The 16,176-nt window shown below is 43.6% G+C and overlaps 1 pseudogene; it reads right to left on the reverse strand.

Annotated features, from left to right (window-relative positions):
• Positions 1-14,092: 14,092 nt before the first annotated feature.
• LOC145417117 (5S ribosomal RNA) lies at positions 14,093-14,210 on the reverse strand (annotated as a pseudogene).
• Positions 14,211-16,176: the final 1,966 nt, after the last annotated feature.

Raw genomic sequence — 16,176 nt, forward strand, 5'->3', positions numbered from 1 at the left:
GGGTGGAGAGGTATATGAGAGAGGGGGGTGTGAGCTGGGAGCAGGGGAGTGAAATGGCGGGGGACAGGGCGACTTGGAGGCGATTTGTTTGTGGCCACCCCAAACGGGATTGAGGCGTCTGGCAATAGATAGATAGATAGATAGATAGATCACACTAGTAGACTTGCAGCGAATTTATGCTGACAACTGTACCTATAACGAATACAACCAAAAAATTCAATATAAAATAAATCATTAAAAGCGAGCGTAACTGACCAAAGGGTAAACGATTTTAATTTTGACAGAGGCTGGATTGGGGAAAGGGTTATATGGGTTTGCAATTTCCAGTCAATTTCCACTGTGTATGGCTCTCATGGTTAGGACAACTTTAGTGTTTTAATTGTGAGTCATAGGATCCTCAGAGTGCTTGTAGTACTTAGTAAACTCTAATGGACGGGGCAAATTCACTGTCTTCCTGCCAAATCCAAACAATTCCACTCACCTGAGAGAGTCATAGGAGCCTACGGGAATCAATATTGTCAAAATTTACTCTCTAATGATCGGTAAATAACGTCAGGGGAATACATGGAACTGAGAGTGAGTCATAGGAGCCTGGGAGTGTCTACAGATGTTGCAGGAAAGTAGAGTTTTATTTCGAAGATGCTGCACGATTCCTTCTTGCATCAATATTCAGCCGCTTTGAATGTTAAGGGTGACAGAGTGTTTCATTCCATCTATCGCCAGACGATTTTATTGAGCTGCAAGGGCGTATGCAGGCCAGAAATCGTCAATCCTTCCGTCGCAACACGCAAACTTTATAATCTGGCTATTCTCAGACGATTTCATAGGACTACGGAAAACTCTCAGAAACAATAGTCTTATTCCCATCGCTTCCAGACGATTTTACTCAGGTTATACGATTTCTTTCTACACTGGATAGGTCAGATATAGCTCACATTTACCCCTTCATTACGAGATACCTTTAGTAAGTTGAATAAAATCGTTTGGAGGATTATCATTTAATCGTCAGTAGGAATATTATATAAGATCTCAAGAACTGAGATCTAAGAATTTTATAACTGATAATGCCACACGATTTTATTCAACTCGGTGAAATCCATCGCAGCTGAGGTGTTAAGTTGCAACGAGAAATGTGTTGCGGGATATGGGTTGGGGTGAGTCCGAGTTAGACCAAGATCAGGGTGCATATCCATCGTAAGGTTGAGAGAGAGAGAGAGAGAGAGAGAGAGAGGGGGGGGGAATTTACCCTCATTAATATTCATGGAAAAGTTTGAATAGAGACAAACGCACGAGTGTGGTAAAAGGATATTAATGCTTCTCACCTCACTGGCATAATACTGTGGAAAGATAGTACACACACACACACACACACACACACACACACACACACACACACACACACACACACACACACACACACACACACACAAACTACATCAGAGCTAAAAATATATGCTTGTGAAATAACTGGTGAGAATTGCATCAGTTCCTCTTAAAAAGTCTCTCCTTAGCTTCGAAAATCACGTCTGGAGGGAGCACGGGTTAAACGAAAAAATAAATACAAATGTTGTGTTGAAAGTGATATTACTCTTCCTTAGCTAAGCACAAGATCCTACAGTTCAGTCACTTTAACTTGGCCCGGATTTTTGTCCTTTTGCAGTTTATTTCGTGTCGCTCAGTGGCAGAAAAAGACAATGTTGTAGCGCTACGTCCTTTCCATGGCACTTCTTCGTGACTAGTATTATATTCTAGCGTTAATCACTTGCTGCAGCTCAGTAATCAAGATGGAGAGATGGTTATTTTAGACCAAGTTGAATTGAACAGTGTACAGTATAGCAGTGGAAGAATTACTGAAGGATTACAAAGGGATTACTGAAGGATTACTGAAGAATTATTAAAGGAGTACTGACGGATTATTGAAGGATTATTAAAGGATTACTGAAGTATTAGTAAAGGATTACTGAAGAATTGCTGAAGGATTAGCAAAGGATTACCAAAGCATTACTGAAGAGTTATTGAAGGATTACTAAAGGATTACTGAAGGGTTATTGAGGGATTACTAAAGGATTACTGAAGAGTTATCGAAGGATTACCAAGAGATTAATGAAGGGTTATTGAGGGATTACAGAAGGCTGTATATAATCCCTGCAGTTCCAAAAGCCTCCTAATACCTTTTCCAAAGTGCTTTATTTTGTTTATTACACCTTGCTGTACTCCTCTACGTTACATAAATCATTCCATTACAGCCATACTCTGCATAAAAATGGTACAAAACCATATTAACCATCAATATCCAAAAATAAATCATTAAGGAAGAGGTGTTAGGGAGCTTCCTTAACCGACGAGAATACGAACCAAGAACTTTATTAAATCCATATAAATCCCTCCAGCTCCAAATCCCTCCTTAGCTGAATAAAACCGTCTGTAAACAGCACAAAAATGTAGCGAGAAACACCTCCTGGTAGTGAAGGGGCTGTCACCTCCCTCAGCATAATCAGTGGAAAGATAACGTTAACACCTGCCTCGTCCCTCAGGGATAAGACATGAGGGGGGAGAAGCACACGAAGGCTTCTCTCCTATAAGGGACATTAGCACACGGAGACCAGGGTTTGTTTTTACGTGTATTTCTTGTTATATCCAGGCGATTAAATTTAGCTCAGACCATTAGAACGAGAGAGAGAGAGAGAGAGAGAGAGAGAGAGGAGAATTTACTCTCACTAAACTTCATACACCCCAGTACTACAAGGGTGCAGGAGAAAGACGCCTTCACGTGGTGGCACCGATATAGTCACGACCGCAACAAAAGCGCTCCTCAACTCCCTCTCTGTACCCCGAAAGGAGGATGGTGGACGGCAGATTAGTAACTTCAGCCTGGCGTCCTGCTTCACGTCAAGATAAGTTTGAGATAACAACAACAATAACAGCAGCAGCAACAATAACAACAACAATAGCCGCAGCAGCAACAAAAACAAAAACAATAACAGCAGCAGCAGCAACAATAACGGCAATAACAACAACAGCAGCAGCAACAAAAACAAGAACAATAACAGCAGCAGAAGCAACAACAACAACAACAACAACAAATGCAACAGGCCTTTCTTGCAGTGAACAAAGTCGTATGGTTGCAGCGGGAACATACCTAAAATGACGTCACAAGAGGTTAATATCTACCATCACAGGAGGTTAATATCTACCATCACAGGAGGTTAATATCTACCATCACAGGAGGTTGATATCTACCATCACAAGAGGTTAATATCTACCATCACAAGAGGTTAATATCTACCATCACAAGAGGTTAATATCTACCATCACAAGAGGTTAATATCTACCATCACAGGAGGTTAATATCTACCATCACAAGAGGTTAATATCTACCATCACAAGAGGTTAATATCTACCATCACAAGAGGTTAATATCTACCATCACAAGAGGTTAATATCTACCATCACAAGAGGTTAATATCTACCATCACAAGAGGTTAATATCTACCATCACAAGAGGTTAATATCTACCATCACAAGAGGTTAATATCTACCATGACAGGAGGTTAATATCTACCATCACAAGAGGTTAATATCTACCATCACAAGAGGTTAATATCTTCCATCACAAGAGGTTAATATCTACCATCACAGGAGGTTAATATCTACCTTCACAAGAGGTTAATATCTACCATCTCAGGAGGTTAATATCTACCATCACAGGAGGTTAATATCTACCATCACAAGAGGTTAATATCTACCATCACAAGAAGTTAATATCTACCATCACAGGAGGTTAATAACTACCATCACAGGAGGTTAATATCTACCATCACTGGAGGGTAATATCTACCGTGGTCGGCCGAGTCTATAAGGCCACACTAACAGGCAGGTCGCTATCTTGTGCTGGTGGAATTATATAAACTATGTGGCGGTAATTATATGAAGTCTTACCTTTGTAATGGAAATGGAGTGAGGCCGGTGTGATGGTGGAGGTGGAGGAAGGGAAAGTCTGAGGAGGAAGGACAGAGGAGCAGTGAGGAGGCGAGAGGAGGAGGGAGTGAGGAGGTGTGAGGGGACGAGAGGAGGACGGACTGAGGAGGAGAGAGGATAGAAGGTGTGAGGAATGAATGGATGAAGTAGGAAAAGAAGATGAAATAGGGGAGGTGGGGGAGCAAGAGGTGTGGGAGGATAAGTGTAGGAAATGAATTATGAAGGGATGCGAAGGAACGGGGGAGGGGATGGGAGGGGGAAGCGATGTATCTGTGGGGGAAACGAGGCGGGACGTGGGGAGGGGTGGGACGAGGAGTGGGAAAGGTTGAGGAATGAGGGAGGGGAAGGAGAAACGAGGTGGAGGGTAGAAATCGAAGGGTTGGGAGGAAGTGAAAGTGGGGAGGGAGTGTGAAGCAAGGGGTGGAGTGACTGTATGGGGTAAAAAGAAAAAGGAGAAGGGGTCGGGGAAAGGTGGGAGAGGAGTGAGGGTGGGGAAGGAGAAACAAGAACGGGGGAAGAGAGACCGAAAAAGAGGAGTGATGGGGATAGTGGGGGAAGCGAGATGTGAAGGGGAGAAGGTGAAGAGGAGGAAGAGGAGTGAGAAGAAGGAGCACAAAGGAAAGCAAACTGCAACATACCTGTTGGTCTTTTCATGGCTGGGACCAAACAAAACTGTTCATCAACTAAAGACAATGACGGAAAAGCAGGAAGGCTCCCCCCCCCCCCAACCACTTAACTTTCCAGCTGAAGCCGTCAGGAAATTGTGAGTAGAACCACCATGCAGCATAGAACAGCCGTCATGGAAAATTCATAGCAAAGAGGGAAAGGTAATCATATTTTAACTCTCTAACTGAAAGATAGGTGTAAGAGGGGGAGAAGAAGGAGAGAGATGTGAAGAGACAGGGAAGGGGACACGAGGAAGGGAAGGGGGAGAAGTGAGGGGGAGGGGAGGGTGGGAGAACTGAGGAGACAGAAAAATACGGAGACCAGAATTGCACACAATACTCAAGATGGGGGTGCACTAGTGAGCTGTACAAGGCAAATATGACTTTTTCCCAATTAAACTCGAAAGTTCTTCCAATAAAACCCACCAGCTTGTTTGCAATTTTAACCGCCTCGGTGCACTGCTTACTTGGTTTTAGGTCATTTGATATTATCACACCAAGATCCTTTTCATTGTCTGTACTTGATAACTGGATATTGTTCATTTTCTAGTTTGCATGGATGTTGCTACTTCCAATATGAAGTACTTTACATTTTTCTGTGTTGAATTTCATTTGCCATTTTTCTGCCCAGCTTGCTAAAGTATTAAGGTCATTTTGTAACTCCTGCCACTGTATTTTTGAAGTTACTTTACTGGTTATTTTAGTATCATCTGCAAATTTGGATACTTTACAATTCAGACCCTCATCAATATCATTTATATAGATAATAAAAAGTATCGGTCCAAGTACTGAGCCTTGGGGAACACCGCTGATCACTTTAAGCCATTTGGATTCCTTTCCGTTTATCACAACTCGCTGTTTTCGGTCTGAAAGCCAGTCTTGTAACCATTTCTACGTATTTCATTCCATGTGCTTCTATTTTGCTCATGAGACGCTTGTGAGGGACAGTGTCAAATGCTTTCTGAAAGTCGAGGTAAAATATGTCTACTGCTCTTGAGTCATCGTATGATTTGTAAAGAAGTCCAGTAAGTTAGTTAAGCATGAACGACGATGTCTGAATCCATGCTGTGAGTCTTTAATTATATTATTTTCTTCTAGATAATTAACTATTTTATCTCTTATGATTTTTTCCATTAACTTGCACACTATTGATGTTAAGCTGATTGGTCTGTAATTTCCTGGGTGCGACTCATTTCCTTTTTGAAAATTGGTGTTACATTTGCTAGTTTCCATTCGCATGGAACTTTCCCAGTACTTAACGATTTATTAAATAAGACAGAGAGTGGCAGCAGCAACTCATTTTTTGCTTCTCTGAAAATTCTCGGTGATATTTTATCGGGGCCAGGGGTTTTGTTTATGTTCGTTCTATTTATGGCTGAAAGGATATCGTTATTATGGATAGCATAGTTACTAAGGACTGTGCTATTTGCTTGGTTTGTGGGTAGCAGTAGGTTTCTGGTGGTGTTTTCAACTGTAAAAACAGACGCAAAGTAATCGTTAAGAATGTTTGCCATTTCGACCTCATTTTCTGTGTGTTTGCCACTGTTCGTTTCTAGAGGACCTATTGCTGTAGTCATAACCTTTTTCTTTCTAGTGTAACTATAAAATTCTTAAGGATTTGATCTGCAAGTATTAGCAATGTGAATCTCCAGTGCTCTTTTGCTTTGTTTAATAAGTCTTTTCGATATGCGGCGTAGATTTTCGTACTGTAATTTATCATCATTATTTTGTGTAGTTTTATATTTATAGTATGCCTGTTTTTTGGCTATTAAGTTTCTTTTAATTTCACTGGACCACCACTTTGGTTTACTATTACCAGCTGGATGCCTGTTACGTAGTGGCACACATGACTTTACCGCTTCGTTAAATTTTTTGGTGAATAATTCCCATGCTTGGTTTATGTCGGTTTCAGACATTTGGTTCCAATCCGCAGTTGCAAGTAGCGCTCTGAGCCTAGTGAAATCAGCTCTACGATAATCTGGGACCTTTTCTTTGCTCTCTATTTCTTTTACTTTTTCAGTAGTAATATTAAACTGTATAATTCGGTGATCACTGGAACTAAACTCAGGTCCTATTTCAACGCTGTTGACTAGGTTATCATTGTAGTCAAGATGATGTCTAGGATATTGTTCCTCTCGTTGGGTATTCTACGTGTTGGGAAAGAGCATTTTCTTGAAGATTCGTGTAAAGCTCTTGTCCTGAGTGTGCCGTTAGCGGTTCATCCCACTTTGTTACCGGTAGGTTAAAGTCTCCAAAAATTACGCTATCCTCTTGACAGCAAATTTCCGCAATTTGATCATAAAGTTTTTCATCTGTCTCAGTTGACTGCGCTGGAGGACGGTAGACGAGACATATATATATTTTGTGTGAATTAATACTTAGCTGAACATAACTGGCATCTATGTTGGTATAGCACAAGGGGGTGGAGACTAGTTTTCACGTATAGTAAAACACCGCCACCAGCTCGATGTGGTCGCTCACAGCTGAAAATATTCTTCCCTGTTAATGAGTATTCCGCCAGAAAGTCACGGTCAGATGTGTTAATCCAGGACTCCGTGATGCCAACAATGTCATAATTTTCTAGGTAAATAAGAGATTCTAAATCCTCAAACTTGTTATGCAGACTACGTGCATTAACATAGAAGACTCTAATTCCGTCCAAAAAACAGTTGGTGTTCTGACTCTGCGGGTACTTACGCTGAGGTTACTGCTCCTGGACGTTCCGCGTTTTTTTATTTGAAGAGGGCGACTTTATCGTGTAAAAGTCTACCTAGCCGTGCCGCACCTACCGAGTTTAAATGGAGACCATCTTTCTGGAATAGGGTATGTTGCTCATAAAACTGTCCCACAGACTGACAAAGTAGACTCCCTCTTTCGTGCAGAGAGATTTGAGTCGGTTATTTGTGCTGAAGGCCTTATCATAGAAACTATTCTCTGCCTTGATCCTTGGGAGTATACCAGATATTATCACATTAGTGGACTTAATTTTGAATCGTTTAATCATTTCATGATACTTTGCTAGCAATTCCTCCGATCTATTGCACTTCAGATCATAGGGGAGAGTTGTAGAGGAGGATGAAGAGGAAGAGGAGGGGAGAGGAGGAAGAGGAGGGGACAGAGGGAGAGGAGGATGAGGAGGGGGGAGAAGAAGAGAAGTGAGAGAAGGGGAGAGGGGTGGAGGAGGATGAAGAGGGGATAGGAGGATGAGGAGGGGGCAGAGGGAGAGGAGGATGAGGAGGGGGCAGAGGGAGAGGAGGATGAGGAGGGGGGAGGAGTAGAGAAGTAAGAGGTGGGGAGAGGGGAAGAGGGGGGTAAGGGAGAGATGAGTTGTGAGAAGGGGAAAGGGAGATTTAACAAGGGGGAGAAAGACACAAGAAAGACGAGGGGGAGAAAAAAGAAGGAGGGAATGAGAGGAAGGGTGAGAGGGAGAGGAAGAGTGGGAGGGGAAGGGAAGATAAGAGGAAAGACGGAGGTGCAGGAAGACAAGATGCAAGAGGGGAAAGTGGAAGGCGAGGCTTGATGGAGGGAGAAAGGGAGCGAGAAAGTGAGGAAATGGAGAAAGGGAGGAGAAGACAGGGTGTCGGGATGGGAGGGTAAGAGAGAAAGGAGGAGTGAGAAGGAGGAGAAGGAGAGGTGTGAATGAGGGGGGAGAGGAGTGAGGGGAGGAAAGATGAAGGGGCTTGAAGACAGAATGTGTTAGTTTGGGAGGGGAGGAGGGCAGGAATGGGAGGAGGAGGAGGAGGTGGTGGAGTTGAGTAGCTGCGAGGAGTTAGAGGGAAAGGAAGTAGAGGAGGTGTGAGGTGTGGGAGGAAAAGGGAGACGAAAACTGAGAGAAGGGTAGGGGAAACTGCGAGGCTGGAGGCGGAAAAGTAGAGTGAAAGGGTGCGGGAAAAAATTAAGGGTGGATGAAAGGAGAATAAATAAGCAGAGACGAATGAGAAGAGAAGAGGCGAGAGGAAGGTGGGGAGAGGGAGGGCTGGGGAGGACAAGATGTGGGGTGGTACATTACCGTGTCGAGGTCTTATCTGGCTGGCTCGTGACAAGGGAGGGGGGATAGAGTTGGGGGGATGGAGGAGATGGAGGAGGAGGAGGAGGTGGAGGAAAGTTGTGTACCGGTATGTTAGTTTCGGTGTTATCAATAATAACAAGAGGAAAGTGAGGTCTCATATTCTCTCTCTCGCTCTCTCTCTCTCCATCTATCTATCTATATATATATATATATATATATATCTCCATCCATCATCCAATCCTACATTGCCCCATAAGGAGCGTAGGAGCCCGAGGCTAGGCAGTTGGACCGGACATTTAAGATGAGTGACCAGCCTCACTCATCCCTGAGTGGCATTACGTGAGCAATCAACCCCAACCACCCCTTGGATATAAACCTTCATCGGCTCAATCCGATTGGAGCGCAATAATTACCCACTAAACCACCAGGCGCCAAAATTTGGTTATATGGTTACCACCCAGCGTGTTTGTAACCTTTTTGTAGATATTATATAGTATGTAAATATAGTATGTAAGTAGTTGTAAGTAGGATCCAAGTAGGGCGTCAACGCCCGCTCAGTGTAAGGCCCTCTCCCACTTCGGCGAAAGTGGGGAAGATAAGTCACGATGTGTCAAAAATCCCTAATCGTGGGTATTCCTGATCAAAATCTTGTCCATTCGTGGCATGTCGCCGATACGTCGGACGAGGTGGAAATTTGTCGTGGCCCTCCACGATTTTGTAAAATTTCGCAGATTAGTCGGCGACAACAAGGCGACGCCTTGGCGACGTCGGCGATTACCCGGCGTATAAACCGCGTATGATTGCCGACATCAGCGAGGTGTCAGCGGTGAAAAAAACCGTTGAGATGTCGTACGGTCATACGGCGAAGCGTTGGCAATGTATTGGCGATGCATCGTGAGGTTAATACGACATAGCCTACGTAAACCGTACGATACGTACCGGGTTGTGCGACAGTAATATTTCATCTTATGAATGTCGGTGATATATCGCCGACATGTAGGCGAACTCAGAGGAATAACGTCGTGCCTCTTGCGCCGATGCATTCGCCGACACATCGTCGACAGCACGCTGCCGTTGGACCTTTATCACCGTTGAATCGCCGTAAAAAAAAACCATTAAAATTTGAATTTAGAATAATGCTTGCACATTACGCCGACATATCGGCGATATGTCGGCTACTAGTCGCCGGTTATATCGCATACTCCGCCGAGGTGTCGGCGTTTTGTCGTACTGGTGTCGCCGGTATTATGCCGACACCACAATTCTTGGTCAGAGTCGTCGACACATCACCGACTTCGGCCACGATTTTCATCGTGGCTTCATCGTGCCTATTTACGCCGAAGTGGGAGAGGGCCTTAATCTGCAAAATTTTACAAAATCGTGGAGGGCCACGACGTTTTCATGCAGCATGAAAACGTCGTGGCCCCCCACGACAAATTTCCACCTCGTGCGACGTATCGGCGACATGCCATGAATGGACAAGATTTTGATCACGAATACCCACGATTAGGGATTTTTGACACATCGTGACTTTATCTTCCCCACTTTCGCCGAAGTGGGAGAGGGCCTTAACGTCGTGCCTCTTGCGCCGATGCATTCGCCGACACATCGACGATACATCGTCGACAGCACGCCGCCGTTGTACCTTTATTGCCGTTGAATCGCCGTTAAAAAAAAACGTTAAAATTTGAATTTAGAATAATGCTTGCGCATTACGCCGACATATCGGCGATATCTCGGCTACTAGTCGCTGGTTATATCGTATACTCCGCCGAGGTGTCGACGTTTTGTCGTACTGGTGTCGCCGGTATTATGCCGACACCACGATTCTTGGTCAGAGCCGTCGACACATCACTGACTTCGGCCACGATTTTCATCGTGGCTTCATCGTGCCTATTTATGCCGAAGTTGGAGAGGGCCTTTACCCCACTATTGTCGACTGAAAAAAAAAAAAAAGTGCATGTCAACACAAGCGCAGCTAAGTGTTTGGCTTGCCCCTGACCTATTATTCCTTAAGGTATAGCCCGCAGGTATTAATAACAAACAGTTCAGTTGCATTGTACTGTATACTTGCATTGTATTTTTAGCATGTTATGATATTGTCTACAAACTATTTACAATGTTTTCTGCATGTACAGAGCTACTTTATAACGAATAATTAAATATAGGGTTTGTGAAAGTCATAGCATACTTCCCCTTCAAAATAATTGGGAACAACCCCTCCAGAGAGAGTGAAATCTTTCCGTAGTTAAACTTATGGCATACCCTTTTGATATAGGGCCCTTAGGAAAGGCCCCACAGCTCTAAGCATACGGCCGTGTGTTAAACTCGAACTGTTTATTTTATCTCAGTGTTTACCTACTTTGGTACTTATCTTCGTGTCGATAAAAGGGGTGACGAATGACGTATGGGTGAAATACAGTGCGGTGTATTAAATATGCGACGTAGTCAAACACCATGAAGCGTGTGTTGTTTGTGTGTGGGGGGAGGGGGTTACACACTGAGGGTGGCCTCTCAGCAGTGTGATGGAAATGGCTTTGTATATTTACTGGCATTTTATTAATTATATACAATCCTTGAGCTCAGTGGCCGACAAAATGTCTGCACTTTTGGGTAATTAGAAAAAAAAAAGACATTTGCAAAAGGAGAATAAGGATGAATAGATGAGTGGTTGATAAAGCTAAGGAGAAGAGCAGAAGGGGGATTTATAGGCGCTGACTCTTACGCGAAACCTTTCATCGACAAAAAGAAAGGAAACGAAGCACCGGGTATGTTTTGCAGAACTAAGAGTGTGAATCTTTGACAGAACCCTATCCCGTTTTCTCTTGTTGATCATAAATTATGTTTTGAGCAACTGTGTTCGCGCCCTAGGTGAGGTGGAGGAGGAAGGGAGGGTGAGAGGGGAGTAAGTGGAGGAAACGGGAGTGCTGAAAGGAGAAAGGTAGCAGGTAGAAACATCGCCAGCCTAAGATATTGGTAATAAACATGGTAATTGTATGGTTTAAGCAGCAGAAAGACCTTACAAGTTCAGTTCCTATTCCTCCAGTTTGTTTCTTTTTCTAAATATTTTCATGTCGGTAAACAGTTTTCTTTTTATTCCCCCCTCCCCACCCTTTGTCATAATGTACCTTATGCCTCACCGACTTGTGTTTTTCCTCAGGCGTAATGGAAGAGACGTACTCATACCTACTTAATCCACCCAGATTCATTTACTTTTGTATTTACTTTTTCTGCCTTTTTTGTTTTACTATTTTTATGGGCATAAATAATGTGCACTGTTGATATTGTTTCTCTGTTGAAACTGACGTTTTCTTTTACGGGCGTAATGGCGAACTTATGAGCACTTACTAGAATAGGATAGGCTAGGTTAAACTGCAGGGCTAGGTTAGATCGTTAGATTAAAATGTGTGGAAGAGGTACTAAAAGGCGACTGGGACGTCAACAATAATTTTGGTAGATTTGGGTATGTTGGAAAAAGTGTTCGTTATTACATTCGAAGAACAGTTGATAGAGCAGAAGGAACATGGCGAAAAACAATAGGGAAAGAACTTTAACGTGAAACGTTCATTTGCCACCCCAAGAATAATCAAGAAAAAAAAAAGACTATGAGGGAGAGAAACTAATTTGGTAAGGTGCTTCTGCAGGTTAAAGTAAAAGGTATGTTCAATCACGTTAGCTGTCTGGATATTCCCTCTAAATAATCATAGCGACTGTAACTAAGGTAAAACGATATTAATAATGGGGTCTCCCCATGATGCTGCGTGCTCAGTGTGTGCAGAACAGATGGAAGTTTGCATGAGTGTGTGGCTGTCCCAGAACGCATGCGCCAACCGTTTCCTTTCTTTCTTTGTGCCGAGACCTCCCATCTCCCTAGCGCAGTAAATGTGTGCATTGTTTTTTAATGCTTTACCTAAAGTTTGCGTGCATTACAATGAACAGGTTGCTCTAGGTACTAGTACAGATTTCGGGCAGCGTGTGCTGTTCTGTTATACATTCAACCAAGGGTCGAGGGATTTACCATAGGAATGCCTTTAACACTTGATTCACCTACCTGCGTAGCTTATCGTGTTTCGTTTTCCATTCTATTTGTCTGTCCATCTACCTATCAATCTATCTATCTACTCTATGTCTATCTGTCTGTCTGTCTATCTATCTGTATCTATCTATCTATCTATCTATCTATATATATATATATATATATATATATATATATATATATATATATATATATATATATATATATATATATATATATATATAAATGTACTAACACCAAAAGAAACGGTACCCGGTAATAATTAAATTTACATACATATGAGTAATGGAAGTAGAGGGGTAAGGTAGGCAGGTATATGACTAGGGGTGGTGTGGGCAGGAGGAAGAGCATCCAGACGGCGGAGGACAGAGTTGCATGGCGATTTGTTCTTGATCTGTAAGAGAAAGGAGTCTGTCTGTAGATAGATACATAGAGATATTCTTAATTCGTAGGAGTCTTAAGCATGAATAAATCACCCTTTCTACCCATTATCTTTTCTCCCTCGTTTCCGCGTCATCAGTCAACAGTGAAAGGGCAAATAAGTGAGCAAATTTTTACGTACATCTTTAGGCGTCAAATATGAGAACAGCGATTGTTTTTGTGACGTATTTTTAAAAGATTCTGTTCAGCTTAGGAGAGGCCTCCGGTAGCCAAAAAGTTAGTGAAGGTTATATCTAAGCCGTCCAGTGTGAAAAGTCTATCTCAAGGTGAATAAAATCGTCAGGAAGAAGTAAGAATATGGTAAAAAAAAAAAAAAAAAACGTCAGCGGATTCACGGAGTTAAAATTTCATGGGCGGGCCTACAACATCGATATTACAAAGGACGTATGGGATACTGTATTATTGATTCATTTTTTGGTGGCATGAGAGCCTTACTAGCACTTCTTCCTCAGCAGTTTACTTTACTCTTGTGACCGTAAGATGTGTCTCCTCTTCTGACACCGTAACATGTGCTCTTCCCTAATGACACCGTAACATGTGCTCTCCCCGTATGACACCGTAATATGTGTTCTCCCCTTATGACACCGTAATATGTGTTCTCCCCTTATGACACTAACATGTCTTCGCCTCTTATGACACCGTAACATGTGCTTCCATCTTATGACACCGTAACAAGTTCTCTCCTTTTATTACACCGTAACGTGCATTCCCCTTATGACACCGTAACATGTGTTCTCCCCTTATGACACCATAACATGTGCTCTTATGACACCGTAACATGTGCTCTCCGCTTATGACACTGTAAGATGTGCCCTTGTATTTTATTTATTGTACCTTGTTTTTTCATTCATTCATTCATTGCCAGACGCCATGTATCCCAAACGGGGTGGCCAAGAGCTTAGAGTTAATTGTTTTACAGGGAGGGGCACTAATCCTCCACCAACCCCACTTGACACGTAGGGATGCCAACAGCATCTGGTGTTCCCAGGCGGTCACCCATCCAAGTACTAACCAGACCCAACGTTGCTTAACTTCGCTGATCGGACGGGAAGCGGTGTACTCAACGTCAGTAGCAAACGCCTTCACTACTGTATATCCATCCCTACAACTCATCACAACGACCATCACGTCTCTTCTCACCACAACCACAACATTCACATAGATGTTGTTATTGCTGATGATCATACTATACACAATCTGAACATGAACCTGGTGGACTGTATGGTGGAGTTATCCTTGTCCTGCCGTCCACCACCTCCTTTCAAGCGATCGAGAGGGGAGGTGAAGGACGTTTGTATAACCAGGCAGCGAAGTTGTCCTGTTATACCGGTTCAAGCACGTGAAGCCGTCCCTCTTCACCACACAGAGGAGTAATATGCAAAATAAATCGCTAAGGTAGAGGGGAAATCCTAGACTAAATCTTTGCCAGCCGACCTACCCCGCCCATTTTCACATAGAATGCTTACCTTCTCGGGCTCCTTCACCCAACAGATCCTAGCCCGTCAAGCCCATTACCCATTTTTAAAACCCCTCACCTCCTCCCTCTCCCAGTCCATGTATTCACATACACATTAATTCATCCGTTTGTCAGTCAATCCCTTTATCCGCCTTGCTATCCATATACCGGTGGCCTCATCCATTTATCCAACGATTTGTCCATCCACCTATGTGTTCATTCACCCAGTTATGTATGCATTAATCCACCTGTTCATCATCTAAGTCATCCCTTTGTCAGTCCATCCAATTCTTTGTCCATTATTCATCTATCCGTCCATTTTTCTGTCCATCTGTCCACATATATATCCGTCTGTCTCCATCCATCTATCCATCCATCAAGTATAACACATAAAGCAAACAACCTGTCAAAGCATCAGTTTTGGGTTCTGGTGGTGCTCTAAGCTGGTGATTATTTCGGGATTACGTATCGAGACGAGCCGAGTTGCCCCGAGCTAGCGAGGTCTTGGGCTGATGTGGGTGGCGGCTGTGGTGGGGAGGGTGGTGGTTGTCGTTGTGACGAGTTGTGAGGAGGGATGTGGTGAGGGTGGTGGTTGTGGTGGATGTGGCAGTAGTGAGGGTAGTAAGTGTCGTTGTGATGATTTATAGGGAGGGATTTGGTGAGCGTGGTGGTTGGGATGGATGTGAATGGTGAAGGTGATGATGGTTGTAGTGGTTGTCATGGTTTGTAGGGACAGTTGTGTTGAGTGTGGTGGGGTAGATGTGATGGTGGCAAGGATGGTGATGGTGATGGCATTGGTTGTGATAGTTTGTAGAGATGGTTATGGTGGTGATGGTGCTGGCAGCTGTTGTGACTGTGATTATTTGTATGGATAGTTGTGGTGAGCATGATGCTGGTAGCCGTAAATGTGATTTTGATGTGTTGGTGGTGGTGGTGATAATAATTTGTAGAGATGAATTAGTTGAAGATGATGGCAGTAGTATTTGTGTTGTATGGTTTTGGTAGGGTAATGGTGGTGGTGGTCTTGGCGGTTGTGGTTGTGGCAATAGTGAATTAATGGTATGGGGGTGGTGGTGGGGGATGATGGCTGTGATTGTGGTAAGGAGGGTAATGGTGGTGAGGGCTATGGTGGGTGGAGATGGTGGTCGTCGATGTGGTAAGAGGTGGTGGTGATGATGGAGGTGATGATCGTCGACGTGGTAAGAGGTGGTGGTGATAGTGGAGTTGGTGATCGTCGACTTGGTAAGAGGTGGTGGTGATGGTGGAGATGATGGTCGTCGACGTGGTAAGAGGTGGTGGTGGTGGTGATGGTGGTGGAGATGGTGATCGTCGACGTCGTAAGAGGTGGTGGTGGTGGTGGAGTTGGTAATAGTCGACGTGGTAAGAGGTGGTGGAGATGGTGATCGTCAACGTGGTAAGAGGTGGTGGTGGTGGTGGAGATGGTGGTCGTCGACGTGGTAAGAGGTGGTGGTGATGGTGGAGTTGGTGATTGTTGACGTGGTAAGAGGTGGTGGTGATGGTGAAGATGGTGGTCGTCGACGTGGTAAGAGGTGATGGTGGTGGTGGTGGTTGCTGCTGTGGTTATAAATAG

This window comes from Coenobita brevimanus, chromosome 1 (assembly GCF_032717465.1).
Source record: "Coenobita brevimanus isolate Jiangsu-jjx chromosome 1, ASM3271746v2, whole genome shotgun sequence".
NCBI lineage: Eukaryota > Metazoa > Arthropoda > Malacostraca > Decapoda > Coenobitidae > Coenobita > Coenobita brevimanus.